The sequence below is a fragment of the Anoplolepis gracilipes genome, chromosome 6 (genome assembly GCF_047496725.1).
Source record: "Anoplolepis gracilipes chromosome 6, ASM4749672v1, whole genome shotgun sequence".
NCBI lineage: Eukaryota > Metazoa > Arthropoda > Insecta > Hymenoptera > Formicidae > Anoplolepis > Anoplolepis gracilipes.
Window position 1 is genome coordinate 3,348,680 of NC_132975.1, and position 17,120 is coordinate 3,365,799.

A 17,120-nucleotide genomic window follows, 5' to 3' on the forward strand; every position below is an offset into this window, starting at 1 on the left:
CCTTTTAAAAGCCTCTTAAGCATAAATCTAGAATTTTTTTACTTTGTATGTAAATTTTTATTGAATTTGAAAGAATCAAAATTTGAAATCCTCTCTTTTAAGAGATACATAGTGAAAAAAAGCACATTTTACTCTAAAAAATTTTAAAAATTATCCTCATAAAAATTAAATTTCTTTTATTCAAGATAACGTATTTTTCTTCAAAAAAATTATCATGTATTTGTTCTACAAAAATTAAGCCTTAAAAGTTAAATATCTTTTACCTTGTAAAATCAATTTTTTTTTGATCAGTCAAATTTTTTTTCACTCCCGGAGTTGAATTTGTAAAAACGCTACTCTGTTTGATTTTTGAAAGCGAAGCTTTATTCAAGGCAAAGATTAAATATTTGCCTCAATGCTAAATTTTTCCATTATAAAAATCTTTTCTTGCGTAACAAATTTTTTCGATAGAAACCTAAGCTTCTATATGAAATGACTACGCAAATATAATAAAGTGTTTCTAACACGTTTTTATATTAGTTCTTTTTATTTAAATATTTTTGTGCACTTTATCCCCCGCACAAGTAACTTTTGTATTTTTAGTTCTCTTTTTTCCTCTTTCTCTATTTCTTTCTATCTTTATGTTTGATAATTTTGATATTCACACAATCTCGTAGACAAGATATTTTCTATCAGCCTCGTATATATCTATAGGTTTCACGACTATTATTTGAAATACAAAATAATTCTTGATTGTTATATTAACTTTTAATATCACGTATTAAACGGCTTTGATTGCTTCTATTTATTGACTATTCTAAAAAAAATAATGTTTCTTCAACGTTTCTTAAATTTTAGAAAAATTGCTTTAGATTTTTTTTTAAATATTGCAGAAGCATACATAAAATAACTAAGTAAAAAGAAAAATACATACAACTAAAAAGTTTACGAAAATAAACAAGAATACAAAATACAATTAGGATTTAAAAAAAAATTTTTTAAATTAAAAAAAAACATGCAATAAAGAAGTGAGAAAATTTATATTGATATTGATGCATAAAAATTATGATATTGAAAAAATATACAGGGAATGAATATACAGGGTGTCACATTTTAATTCCTCCAGTCGAATATTTCGAAAACCAAGCCTGAGAAAAATGTTTCAGGCAAAAGTTGTATGGTTTCCAGGGGGCCATAAGATGGTACCATTGGTCTGACCTTGAAGAGTCATTTGAAGGTCACGTGAAGGTCACCTCAATTTTTTTAAATGGCACCCCCTTATTTTTAGTTACATATTCTTGTAGCTGACTTCGAGAGCTTTCCAAACACTATGATAAAATGTTTTTTTCATTAAAAACTTTTCGAGTTATAAGGCTTCAAGTTGCAATATTTTGACATAAAAGACAAGATATCTCGTGAAATATCCATTTCTCGATTATCTTACCCTAATACTTTTATGCACAGAATAATGAGACGAATCAATTGGTGTAAAGAAAACACATAGTTATTTTAAAGAAAAAATCTGAATTTGCAACTAGCAGTTACATATTTTTACTTTAACATAATTATTTGTTTTAATTACACCAATTAATTTGTCTCGTTATTCTGTGCATAAAAGTATTAGGGTAAGATAATCAAAAAATGAATATTTTACGAGATATCTTGTATTTTATGTCAAAATATTGCAACTTTGAAGCCTTATAACTCGAAAAGTGTTTAATGAAAAAACATTTTATCATAGTGTTTTGGAAAGCTCTCGAGATAAGCTACAAGAATATGCAAAATTATATAGGGTGTTCCATTTAAGAAATTCAAAATGACCTTCATGTGACTCTTCAAGGTCAAACTAATGGCACCATCTTATGTTCCCCTAGAAACCATACAACTTTTTTCTGAAACATTTTTTCGAATTTTCCATATTTTTCGAGATATTTTACTGGAGGAATTAAAATGGGACACCTTGTATAATATAGATATAAATAAATAATATATACAAATATGAGTATGCATATACAGATATGAATATATAAGATAATACGATAAACAATATAATACAAATAATATTATTAATTCCATAATATTAATAAAATATTGTATATTAAAATTTATTCACAAAATCTTTAAGCTAAAGATATTACGAAACATACAATATATATTATAAGAATTGAATATAGCGAATTTTTCAAAATATTTTCTCAATCTTAGAAATAAAATCCAAATTAAAATTAGAATTAAAATTAAAATCAAATTGAAACTAAAATTTATTTAACATCACGCAAAGTTCAACAATATTACGTTTGTGTTGATAAATTCTTATCAAAGATTTGTGTCACCTTTGACACGTCACTTTGCGAGTTGAGACTCAATTTTTGTAGTATAAATTATGAATCGTGATTTATCGATTCGGGGAATTCTCAACGAAAAATTGAATAATCAGTCATTGCATAACAACAGCATACATCTTTATAAATGATTGGCGACTAGTGAGAAAGCAGCAGTATAAAACATTTCTGCTTTGCCAATAAAAGTATTTATAACTTGTACGCGCTATTTGAAAAGATCTCATCAATAATAAATATTTGACAGTTTGTATTAAGCAATGAATATCGAGAATGAAATTTTCGATCGCACTGATAACAATTGCCGTGACGATAATGACCGTTGTATCATTATCGTTACCGGATGAAAATCAAGTCAACTCGTCTACTACTAAAGAATCAGAAACAGTATCTCCGTTGAATATTATAACAGTGCTGGAATTCCCGTGTCCAATTGGACAGCAACGTGACTCGAAGAGAAAGTGTCGGATGATGCTAAAGATTTAAGAGTAATTTTATGAAGAGAGAATTATACATGGTAAATTTTTTTTTATGTAGCACAATTTTTTAGACATTTTGAAAACTTTAAAAAAATATATATACATATAATTTTGAAAAATAGATTCCTAAAATTAAAACAAAACAGGTGCATAAAATAAATACATAATTATTAATATATTTTTTAAAACATATATATTAATTGAAATATATAGCCGCAAAATATATTCCTTGTTTTTTTTCATTTATTTTGTGGCGAATGCATATTTATTTATTTCAAGATAATAGAGATGTAACATTATATATATTTAAACGTTATATGTTTAATTCTGATATTCTTATTAATATAAAAACTTCAATTTTATATTAATTTTTATATTATTTATATAATTATATTATTTTATATAAAATTTCCAATTTTCTTTTAATACAATAATAATTGTAAAATAAATATTAAAATCAATATTTCAGAAACTATTCATAAAAATAAATAGTAAAAAAATTGTTTACTTTTGCGCATTCGACATCAATATATAAATCCTTTATTTTGAAATTAAAATAAAAAATAATTTGATAAAAGTAATTTCTTACTAATACCACGTGCAAGGCAGAATTATATTATATTATAATACTAATATATAAAATACAAATATGTTCAAATTATAAAAAACAATGTATTCATATTAATCAATATTTCAAAAAAGAATTACTGTGCAAAATCATCAATTTTTTTAAAATTTTAAATAGGTTTAGTAAAAACAAATTACGTGATTTCCCAAAAATAAACTTTTTATATAAACCTTTATAGGGTATGATGAGAAAACTAATTCTTTTATAAAGAATCCATAAATAATTATAAATCTTGAAGAATATTTTATGTATTTTTTCATAAAAATTTTAATTACAAAAAATGTTTTATTAAATAGGTCAATTATTTTAAAATATAATCTAAAATATTTTGTACGCGGTATATCATATATAATAATGTAAAATAAATTATTACTGCCTAATCATTAATTTAATTTCTTAATTTTATAAGTAATAGATAAATTAAGAGAACAACGGAAAACTATTATTAACATTGAAAATCACACGATCAAACTTATGTCACTTTCGCGATAGTATAATATTACGTCTGTTGCTAATAAAAAAAAATGTTTTAAATACTAGAAGTTAAAATTAAAAATAAATGTCCAATACTTTATAAATATTTGATATATTTGAAGAGATAAACGCAGAAATGTATGAAATATAAAATACTAGGTTTACTGAATATTTGCACGACAGATTTCGATGCAATAAATCTTGCGAAATGCGCGATTTAATAAATTATGACGAACACTGAATTCAAATTTGCGAAATATTAAAATATTAAAGGTTATATACATATATAGGAAAAAGTATGGAAACCCTGAAAAATATGAGTTTTACAGAAAAATGTTTTAGCAAAAGTTGTTTCGAGAGGAACATAAGATGGTGTCGTTGATTTGACTTTGAATAGTCGCTTGAAGGTCACCTGAAGATCACCTTCAATTTCTTTTAAATGGAACATCCTATTTTTAATCGTATATTCTTGTAGCTTACCTCGAGAGCTTTCCAAAACACTATAATAAAACTTTTAAAAATTTAAAAAAAGCATTTTTGAAAAATGTTGTAGTTTAAGGAATTTGACTTACAATTAATTAAATTTTTCGAGAAAAATTGTAGAATATCAAAAATATGTAATTTTAAGGAAAAAATAGTGTTTCTTTTCTAGAACATAGGACTAAGACCAAATTTTTTTTTAAATTATCGATAGCACGTTTAAACTGCAACTTTAAGCTTCAAAATGCTTTTTTCCTACGATGATTTTTTTCACCGAGTATCAACAATATTTTTGAAAAACGAAGGTTTAGTTTCAAAGTCATGTAATTCGATCAAAAAAAAAAAAGAAAAAAAGAATCGTAGGAAAGTTTTAAAAAAAGCATTTTGTATAGGTAAAATACAATGTTTTACCTACAAAATAAAATATTATATTTTATAAAACTTGAATTCATCGAGAGAATTTTTTTCTTATCAAGCTGCAGAGTTTTAAAAAATACATAATTTCAAGGAACAAAACAATTAGTTATAAGTTAGAGATTAAAGTCGCTAGTATTTAATTGTAAACAATGGGAAACGTCGTGTGAATAAAACAATTAGTGTTCCTTTTTAAAATATAGAATAAGGAAAGTACAAAAATTTTTTTAATGTATCGATAGCTCGTTAAAACTGAAACGTCAAGCTTTAAAATTCTTTTTTTTTTAACTTTTTATACCATGATTTTTCACCGAGTTGCTACAGATTGAAAATAGCCCGTTTTTACGTATAAAGAGGTGTTCTCTATATTTTTGTGCGTAATGTATAATTACTATGTTTTATATTGTTTTGGTTTCTGTTTTAAATGAACAAATCGTACGATATATGTATCTATCTTGATAAAATAAAATACTCATCACTTTGACAGAGGAAATGATTTCTGTTACAATTAAAATAAAAGATAATACACGAAGCAATTCGCGTTGCTACTTTCTTACTTGAATCTCACCGGACAAATAAATATGACATAAAATCGCGTAAAAACAATAACATTATATGTATGCCACAAAGATCAAATCCAACAATATATTTATTATAACCATACACAATATATGTATATTATGAAATAATTTTATGACATCAAAATGTTATTTTATAGTTCTTAACTTGCTCGACTTTTTGTTACTAAAATTACTTGAGCTTATGATTTAGTTATTATATACAATCACCGAATCGAATAATTCAAATAACAAAAGGCCCTGAAATATTGATCATTTATGAATAATATTATACATTTATTTTGTTTAAGATTTATATGTTGAAAATATATTACGCAAACAATATTGAATTTTGATTGTATATTTTTAAACGGTATATTGTCACTTTTTTAAATTAGCCATTAATTTTATTTACTTAGTATTATGCGTTATCCATAGATAAATAATAATATATAAGCACTGTGCGTTTGACTCAACATACGTCAAAAATTGAGTAGAGAGAGAGAGAGCATCCTTTTTTCTGATATTTTGAAGACATAGGGAACGCGTAGTATATGTATATGTATTATACGTCTATGGTGTTATCAGGATACAATAGGGAGTTTGCGTTAAAAAAAAATGCATTTTTTTATATATGTAATTTAAATATATATTATTATAAATTTATTTATAAGAAAATTTTAAATTTTAATTAATAGAAAGGTAAAAAATTAAATTAAAATTTAATAAGATTTAAATTGTGAGAAAACGATTTTGATTGGTTACAGTGCAATAGTTTCAAACGTTTGTATTCTGTATTGCGATATTCGGTCATTCTTGATCTCGAGGTACAAAGAAAAACAATTTATTGGGTGTTTTAATTATTGTACTTTTACATAGAGGTACAAAACAGGTTTTGTACGTGTTACCTTTGCTCATTTTCACAATAACTGGATATTTTAATAAATAAAAATAGTGTGTTGTATATATTGGTTAGGTTTAAGGAGACGCTACTTCACGCTATTTAGCGGTATTAGTGTCTCCCTGAATGCAGATATTGCACTGTGACGTCACATCGCGTTCGGGAGGACTCGGTCGTTTCCGGATCGTATTCGACAATTTGAAATAATGTAATTTTTATTATTGATTTTCTCGCTTAATTTGCATTAAAAAATTACGAAAAAAATAATTATATTTAAAACTATATATAAATTATAAAATGCAATTGTTTTTCAAAATTATGCAAACTCCCCCTATTGGCAATATTATTTAAAAATTTTTCCATTATTAACGAAACATTGCAGATGCTGGATGAATTGATTCTAATTGAACGGTTTCGCAATGCCATTTTTAATTAACAAATACAATCGTTATCAATTCATATTTTAGTATTTATTAATCAATGTCACATAATATCGTCATTCATTTATCGCCATGGTTTACCGCTCATTTCGCGAGATTTATTAAATTGAAATCTATCGTATATAAATAATCAACAAATCCCTATCTAATATCTATCTATTTTCTGATATATTACATGATATTTATCAAATATTACGATAGTTATCTTTAATTTCAATTTCATTTTTTTATCTACATTCACTTATGACACAATATAAAGTAAATTTTATTACTATTTGTTAACAACAGACATAATATTGCTGCAATGAATGGCGTATAAATCCAATAGTGCGATTTTCAAGCATTAAGATAATCATAGTTTTTCCATCATAATATAAAAAACTGCACATGCGATGTTACATCAGGAATGCAATGTGCGTCACAATATATTATTGATTAGCATGCAATCGCGTCATTAATATTTTTTGCGAGTATGAGTTCTGTGAAACAGTTAAAGAGTAGCCATGAGAAGAAAACAGGAAAAAAATCTGAAATACGTGTTGAGTGACGGCCGAATAAATATAAAGTAAGCGCATTTTACAACATTTAATTTGTTTGTTATTTATATAATTAATTAGTTGTTTATCACCGCAGTAGTAATCTGTTTTGTATCATTATATGGCATAACGTATGTACAAAAGATTTTACAATAATTAAAATATTTATAGTTTTTAATTAATATTTCTAAAGAAATATGTAAATATATATAAAACATTATTTAGAATTTATAATTATTTATAAATTATATAAATAAGAAATAAGACTTTTACGTATATCTATCATATATTATAAAAGTTAATATACATATAAGAAAATTTTTTATCTTTTTTATATAATAATATTTTTTAAATAAAATGCTTTATTGGCAAAGATTTATGTTTTTTATATCAATTTTTGTCGTATTAAAAAGAAAAAAAATGTATTTTTCCTCCAATTTTGAGTTGTTCTTGCATATTCTATATTTTTTTTTCTCCGATGTGCATTTTATCGACTCAATGACGTGCCTAAACACAACAAAGAAACAGAATTTACACCAAGTGTAAAAAGGGAAAAACTGAAAATTGAAAACTTGCACATAATTCAACTTTTGTCCGAATAAAGATGTCAAAAATTGTATTGCTCTATTTATCTGTGCTATCATTTTTTATATTTGTTTGCAGATTCAATAATATGAGCAATGTCATAATGTCTAAAGTACAAACGTCGCAATGAAATATCGTAACAATGTGAAAATAAATTGGAATCAAATTGATTTGTCCGCTTTACATTATCAAAAGAAACAGCTACTTCAATGTGATAATTTATCTATATCATTCATTCTGTATTATTATTAATGTGTGAGAAATTGTAGCTACATATATATATATAAAACATATGAATTCCGATATATTATAATCATAAATTTTTTTAGCTGTTAATACTTTGTTATGTACATTTTTTTATATATGTAAAATGAAGGAAATCACATACATGTATCCAATAACAAAATCTAGTAATAAATGCATAAAATTGACAGAGTATTCTATACAAATTAAATGTCACTTTTGTGCGACATAGAAAACAAATTTTATATTAATAATACAAGAGAATTAATCTTATACATTAAAAAAATAAAAATTATGAAAGTCAATTTTTTATTTTTCCACTAATGGAAATGAAATCTCTTCTAATAAAAAGGTTTTATTTATAGAAAAATGTGTAATAATAAAATTCTGTTCTTATATGTTAGAAAGAACCAGAAATATATTTTAATTAATAATTGCGCTCTTATATCGTGCATAGCATCGTATATATAGCACTAGTAAACGCAAACTAGCCGTACACTACGTGTGTAGCGTCAAGTAGTTAAACTGTGGAATATTCAAAAATAGATAGACGAAGAAAGTTGAAATAAATAAAATGCAGATAAATCGAAATTTCTTACGCAATAACATAATAGAGAAAAATGGTGAGGTCTAGATTTTTAAGTTTTTAATAATCAAATGGAAAAAAAACAAAAAATTATCAAATATACAAACCTACCAACTTTCATTAAAATGGGAGAGGGATACCTGAGAGCCTTTTCTTGTAAGTATAATAAAAAACATTGTACGATAGCGAAGGGGCAAGATATTGGAACAAACAGAGCAAAAGTGTATAATAGAATTCATAGAATTTCGAATATTTTGCAAAATTTAATATTTAATAATTAAGAAAAGAGAACCGGTAAAGGTAAATAAAATGCGGAATTAAAGTTACAAAAATTATCTAACATTTAATTTTTTTATTTTTAAATATAATATTGTTATAAGATAAAGTTTTCTATCATTATTTTATTTATATTTGTGACGATGATATTAATCTTGGTACTGTTGAGAACCTGTCAAGAAAATGAGGATAAACATCTTATGTTTATGCCGTCGGAGAAGCTTGGTTACGAGCGCAGGACTATAGACGCATTCAGAAGAACAATATAACTGCAAAATCATGGAAGGCAAAAGAGACAAGATTCTAGAGGAAAATGTTACAAACCTTTATAATGAGACAGAGATAACCATTTTTTAAAAATGTATTAAACAAATCGAATAATCTTAAAAAAAAAAATAAAAAACAAGCGCGATTATATTTTATACGCAGTTTTACACGAAATCGACGCTTGAATGACATGAGTTTTTACCAAAAATTATCTGACCCTTTAACAATACGAAAACTAATAATATAATATTTTAAGGGAATGCTGGATTACCGACCGAGTTCTAACCTAACAAAACAATATATTTGCTTAATATAAAAGTTGCAATTTATATATATATAAAATAAAATAGGTTCTTCGGGGTCAGAATTGCATGAAAGAATATCTGTGAACTTTTAGAAATGAGCTTAGAAGCCTAGATAAAACAAATTTCGTTACAGAAAATGTTGTTGCCGTAAAACATTTTCTGTAACGAAATTTGTTTTATCTAGGCTTCTAAGCTCATTTAATCCAGCATCCCCTTAATGTAGTATTTTTCCATTTAGTCTTATCTTTTTACTAATAATTAAAAAAATATTTTATTAACTGTGATTATATATATATATATATATATATATAAATAAAATTACAGTTGATAAAATATTATGTATAAAAATGCTAATAATATTGGCACAACCTTAAATATTAAGACTTTATGTAAGTAAATTAGCTGAAAGTAATTACTAACATATGTATATAATTTTCAATAAAATTTTTTTCAGTTGAACATGCAAAAATGTTAAATAAATCGTTTAAAAAATTTTTCCATTGAGTTTATAAAATTTAAAATTTATTTATATTAAAATATAAATCCTCCTGAGATTTCTTTTGAAAATTATATCCTCTGATTTGTGATAGATTCCTTCCTAAAGTACGACATGTGTATTTTATGTCTGTTTGCAGACCAACATTTCAGCAATATCAGCTAAAAGCTACAAGTGAGATGGAGCTTCAAAATATCGTGGAGTTATGATAGAACGACGAAAATGATACTCGATGTATCAACTAAATTCTAATAAATTCACATTATACGATTAATATTATTTGTATTGTGTATGCGTACATACACATCCTAAATTATGTGTGCAAATGTAATTAATTACACATTGACGGTCAGTCTGATTCCTGCTCGTCAAAATGATATATAAAATAAAATCAAAGATCTCTGACAGTAAAATTACATTTACATCTTGCATAAATTTTTTAGAACACATTGTTGCGTGCACTCCTTTGTGTTCGGTCCTGATCTCTAAGAGATTATCTTCAAGTGTGTTGTCAAAGATTTCCCAAGTAGCACATATTCGTTTCAAAAACATTTCACAAATGTTTCTGCGAAACGTTTTAGAACCGGCTTTTGAAAACGTTTCTGATTGGTTAAAATGTCCACTTAAAAAACGTTAAGGGAAACGTCATTTTCTAACAAAAAAAAAACGTTTAAGAAACTGTCAAAATATGGTTTTTTCCTTTATTTGTGAAAAATTTGTTTATTCACAAATTCAATAAAATAATGCATATATGGATATAAACCCATCTATTTTTATCATATTCTGAATCTCTTTTCGAGATTACATCAGAAGTCAAACTGACAAAAAAGACATAATTTAAATTATACTTTTAGTACTTGTTCTTTTAGGCTTTATATACATGTTATGAAAACTTGAATAGGAGTTATAGTTAAGTCTGAACACACCACGTAGCGGCAAACAAAAGGAACATGTATATTATGAAATAGATCTTTTTTGTCTTGTCGAAAAGATGATGAAAAGACAGCTTTTCGTCGACTAAAATTAATTATGACTTTTAGAAGACATCTTTTAAAAAATGACTTTTTTTGTAGGTAGAAAGATATCTTTTAGCCTTGTCAGAAAGATAACTTAAAAAAGACATCTTTTAGTTTTCTGTGCTATCTGGGGATCGTCTTAATAAGTACAGTCTTAATAATGTGTATATATATAATTTTGAATTAAAAAATTATTTTTTGTTCTATTTATAGAAACGTAAAAAATACGTTTCTTAAATCATGATTTTAAAAATGTTTCTGTTGAAACGTGTCTTATTGGTGCTTGACGGTTAAAAAATATTGGATACGTTTAGAAAACGTTTATAAAACGAACATGTGCTACTTGGGTTGTTGATAAACAATGGCGAATATCTTAGATTCGGTGCACAGCTGTCAAGCTGAGCGATCGCGATATTTGCATAACGAGATTATTATTTCAGTGTTTAGTTCCTGTTCGTGTTTATAGTTAAAGTTCTTGTTATTAATTAAAAGAGTTTTCTCACACATTTACAAGTGTGAGTGCGATAGTGTTAGTGGCAGCCGGACAGTTGTGTCACTCGCGTTTGAAATAATCGATACAGATCCAGCGCAACTATATATTTGCAACATATTTTGTTATTATACATGCATATATTTTGTTATTAAATTGAATAATCCAGTAATCACGTTATTATATCAATTAACGATGACATGACAATAACATTACATATTGCGTGCATAAACCTTAAACAATTTACGATGGAGGAATCTTATTAAAGATCGAATTATAATGCACAAATTAGTTTAATTTATTAGTTTATAATTGTAAATCTAATTTTTCGGAGATCATTTTTATTATGTTTTGCGTAATATATTTAGTAAAATTCCTTTTAAAATAAATGGGATACAAAAGAGTTTTCGAGCATTTGGACAACATCTCTGTACAAAAAATAATTATTTTTATATATGACTAAATATTATATGTATAAACTGACTATTATTATTATTAATAATTACATATAGTTTATAAATAGTAAACATAATAAAGAAACTGCAAAATGTAGTGAGCTGTCCAAATGATTAAGTTTGCTGAGAAGATTGAATTTATAAAAAACACGGAAAAATTGTAATAATTACAAATAGTGAAAAAAGTAAAAGTGAATATTATAGAAAAATTAAAAAATCCGTGTTTTACTTTAAACAATCTAAAACTATTCAGAATCAAAAGTTAAAACTATTATATACTCAAGAAATGTAAATTGTAAGCATTATAGCACAATATAGAACAAGATGTAAGTATCTATAATACCTTTAAGAAAAAAAAATTAAAAAAAGAAAATTTTTGTATATAGAATTTATATATAAGATTTATTCTAGAATTTAAAAAAATTAAAAGCATTTAAATTAACTTCCTTTCGCAGATTAATTTTGCCCTCAGAACGTGAACATTATTTTTACATTGCACAATGAAAATATTCCTTAATGTTTCCCTGATGATTACAGTAATGGCCATTGTAATATCATCAGATATCTGCAAACGTAAAAGCCCTCAGAAATTATAGCCAAACTCTTGCCTACAATTTAACAGTAAAAATAAAGTACGTCACATAACTTCTTTTAACAATGAAAACTTGTGTAAATAATCATCAGTTTAAAATTTATTTTTCAATCTGAATGGCAAATAGAGATAAAATATCAAGCTTTTATCATACCAAAATAAGAATAATGAGTTATAATGTCTATATGCAAAACTGTCAGAGAGAAAGAGAAGTAGAAATATTTTAATATTTTTAAACTTACAGTCTACATATTCATTCGTGCTTTGGTTTTCTACATTTGTTTGCAGACAAATAATACTGAAAATACAGAAAACAAAATAGAACAAGGAGACGAAAATTCCCTGACTTTCCATTGAAATTTATTAGATTATCAAGCGTCGCGGTAGCGTCGTGACGCGAAAACAAAAAAAAATTTTGATGAAAGATAAAGTTGAGAGTCATTGCATAAATGTCGATGCTACCAAGAAGGCTTATTACAGAATTTCTCGTGTCATAAACTTTTGATTAAAATATCTCAGAAACTAAAGTGGTAATAAAAAGTCTAATGAGATACTTTTATTATATAATATTGATAAACAAATCTTCGATTGCGACCGATCTGAATAAGATTGATGCAGTCAATCCTGACATATAATTATCGTAAACCAAAAATTGTGACACTTTGCGTTCGTTTTTTTTTCCAGTCATCTCACTTTTAACTGTGGAAAACGTGTGATCGCGTTGATTCACGTGACTGAAAATGAATAGAACGGATTATGAGAATTAGTTTGAAATTCGAAAGTATAATTCAAATATAGAGGAAATATGTAATTAAATAATTTTGATAAAATACTGAATAAGTATAAAGATATTGAATATAATTCAAGAAATTATAACAAATTATTAAGTTTATGAATAAAATAGTTGAACATCTTCTATGTTTTACGATTATTCATTATTTTATTCCTGCGCAAGTTTTATTACTTAAATTATATAAGAAGGACACAATATTAAATACATAAATGTTAAATAGTTCCAGATCATTTAAATCTTTAGATGTTACATTATCTGTCTTAACTTACAGAGCAAGGTCTAAATCAAAACAAGATCTTTTTCTAATAAATTTCCTCTTCTAACAAATTATGAAATTTACACAAAAATCACTTCGTTATTGTTTCGGAATAAAAAACAAACGTCTGAGTACGCGTTGACTCGCACACTGCACACAGATACAAGTCCGTTACCGGCCTTGGGCGGAAGTTCAAATATTGAGAATAACATTCGGATTCTCAACTGTGTAATTGTTGGTTTACTGACAACATAACGTATATAAATATTCTTATTTTTTATTCAATATTTTTACGCCCTTACAATTTTACGTCTGCGTGCGGGCACGCACTGCATGCCAGAACCGGCCCTGATTATAATTTCTGAGGAAAATATGATTCAGAACAGAAAATTCTCAACATTTTTTCCTTATTAAACCATACAAGCTAAGAAGTGTATACGAAAGCAGTTTATGTTATTCTAATGTTACATAATGACATGTGACGTATATACATACAGTGAATATCAAATGAAGAAACTGCAGAACATAGTGAGCTGTCGAAACGCGATCACATTTGCTGAGAAGATCGAATTTATAAAGAACACGAAAAAATTATAATAATTACAAACAGTGAAAAAAGTAAAAGTGGATATTATAGAAAAGTAAAAAAATCCCTGTGTTATTTCAAAGAATCTAAATACGAATACCGAACAAGATGTAAGTATCCACAACACCTTTAAAAAAAATGAAATTAAAAAGAGAAAATTTTTTATATAAAATTAATATATAAGATTTTTTCATATAGAATTTATTCTAGAATTTAAAAAAATTAAAAGCATTTAAATTAACTTTCTTTTACAGATTAATTTTGTATTCCTTAGAACGTGAACATTATTTTTACATAGAGCAATGAAAATATTCCTTAATATTTTCCTGATGATTGCAGTAATGGCCATTGTGATATCATCAGAAATCTTCAAACCTCAGAGATTACAGCTAAACTCTTGCTCACAATGTACCAATAATAATAAAGTACGTCACGTAACGTCTCTGAACGATGAAAACTTGTGTAGATAATCATTAGTTTAAAATTTTATTTTTTAATCTGAATGACGAATAAAGATAAAACATTAAGTTTCTATCATACCAAAATAAGAATAATAAATTATAATGTCTATATACAAAACTGAGAGAGACAGAAACAGAAATATTTTAATATTTTTTAATTTACAGTTTACATATTCTTTCGTCCTTTAATTTTCCATACTTGTTTGCAGATGCATAATAATCAAAAAGACCGGAGGTTGCGTCGACATTTCTTCTCGAATTAGTTACAGGTGCACAAATCAATATCATGAGATTAAGTCACTCACTGATTCAAGAATTGCTTAATAATTTCAGTGAAAAAGCGCAGAACTAATATAAAATAATAAAATAATACTTTACAAAAAATAAATTTTAATTTTTTTTGCTAATTCCAGTTATTTTGTTAATATGTACCTGTTTTGTAAAAATATGTTTCAAGTATTGTACAATAAATAAATTAATTCAATCTTTAGATCAAATTTTTCAGAAATCACTCTTGTAATTTTATTAATACACTCATTGTCAGTCTAATTATATTCTATCAATAAACAAGAAATAATTTAAGCATTCTGAAATATAAACAAGTCAGTCATAATTACCTATGTATCCTTGAATTGCAGTTATATCTTAAACATTGTAATTTCCCGCTTGTTTAAAAAAAGTTTATAATACATAAGAAACTTGATATGTTGGTTTTTCCATAATAATTTGCACAATCATAAAAAATTAAATAAATAAATAATACTGCCTAGGAGAGTCGCAATCCATGTTTATTTGTCGAAACCAGCAGCTAAGAAGACTTAAGAATTTACAAGAATAAAAACTGTTAAGCATATGAACAGCAAAAGGATTGGGATGAAAGGATATTATAAGAGAATAAACATAAAAAAATTAACTGTCATTTAAAAAAAATCTAATAATAGTCAGAATAAAAACTGTTAGAACTTAAGTCGTAAACATTATACACAACCGTATTTAACAATTACAAAATAAGAATCTTTATTTATATCTGGAAAAAGCTAGAACATAAAAGAATATAAAAAGAAAATAAATTTATATATTATATTATATATAATTATATATTATATATATAATTAATATATTATATATATTAAATTACATATAATTTATAAATTTATATAAAAGAAAAGAAATTTAATCTGGAATTTAACGAAAAAATTCAAAAATTGCTTAAAAATACAGATATTTGCGATTTAATTTTGTTTTTTATAGATCATGAAAAAAATTGCAATCATGAAAACAATTCTTTATGTTTTTTTGATAATCACATGGTAACGACTTTGTAATACACCATTGGAAACATGAATAAACTTACTAAAGAAAATTACCCTGTATAACCAAATATTGCCGTTAAATTTGATTCATTACTTTGGTATCGATATATTTTTGCTTTCTCATCGACTTTTTTACAAGATCTTTTTGCCCACCAAGCTAAAAAATAAATATTTATGGAAAATGCCGCAAACGGTTTTAGCAACGAAAACATTCAATTATTAATTAACAATTAATACAAATGTCAATTTTAAAAGAGATAGATTATATAAAATTACAAGTACATATCAAAGTTTGCATATAGGTATCATAATATACCTATGTAACTATGAAAATTAGAAATATTACATAAATACATATTATTTATAATATCTCTAATAATTCATATGTTAATAAATGAAATTATTATAAATATTATAAGTTGTATATATATATATATATATATATATATATATATATATATGTATATATGTATATGTATATATACACACATATATATTTTAAGTGTAATAAATTCAAACTATTAAATGTTATTTTATATCGTTTATTTTATTAGATAGTTTTATCTTTCAAAAAATCTACAATTTTGGCTATTTTATTAGTTTATTATTATTTGTAAATTTGAAAATTTTTGTGAATTTTATAATTTGAAAGTCCTTGAGTAACACAGTAAATAGCACAATAAATGATAATTAATGAATTTAACAAATACAAATTAATAATTAATTTTTATTCTAATGCAAATTATTTTATTATTCATCACATCTTATAATTGATAAATTTAATAAATTTAATTTTTCAGAGATTATTTTTCATTGATGCTATTATATTTATATTAGCATTTTGTATAATTATTATTTTTATAAATATAATTTTTAATAATAAACAAGAATTCAATTTCTCGAGCATTTGTAATATATGCAAATCAAAATATAAGAAAATTATAAAACTAAAATATAAAAAAATTTATAAATTAAATCCTCAATTATGATTAAATGCTAGCTATATTGACTAATATGCTATCATAATCTACCATTTTTAATTTGGACTTTTAAGAATGTTTGATACGTATTTTTAAAATATTATAATTTTAACAAAAATTTTACAGATTGTTCGCACATATGTACCAAGACTTATAAAAAATTCGAAGTTTATTCATTGAAGTAATCAAAAGT

The 17,120-nt window shown here is 24.9% G+C and overlaps 1 protein-coding gene and 1 long non-coding RNA gene across 3 annotated transcripts in view; one reads left to right on the forward strand and one right to left on the reverse strand.

Moving 5' to 3' along the window:
* LOC140667296 (uncharacterized) overlaps window positions 1-17,120 on the reverse strand; it is a 154,663-nt gene that overhangs the window by 63,737 nt on the left and 73,806 nt on the right. The gene's annotated exons all lie outside the window — the stretch shown is intronic.
* On the forward strand, window positions 14,219-15,158 carry LOC140666784 (uncharacterized). Its single transcript, XR_012046849.1, has 3 exons — window positions 14,219-14,283; window positions 14,428-14,598; window positions 14,844-15,158. It is a non-coding gene; the product is annotated as an uncharacterized lncRNA (long non-coding RNA).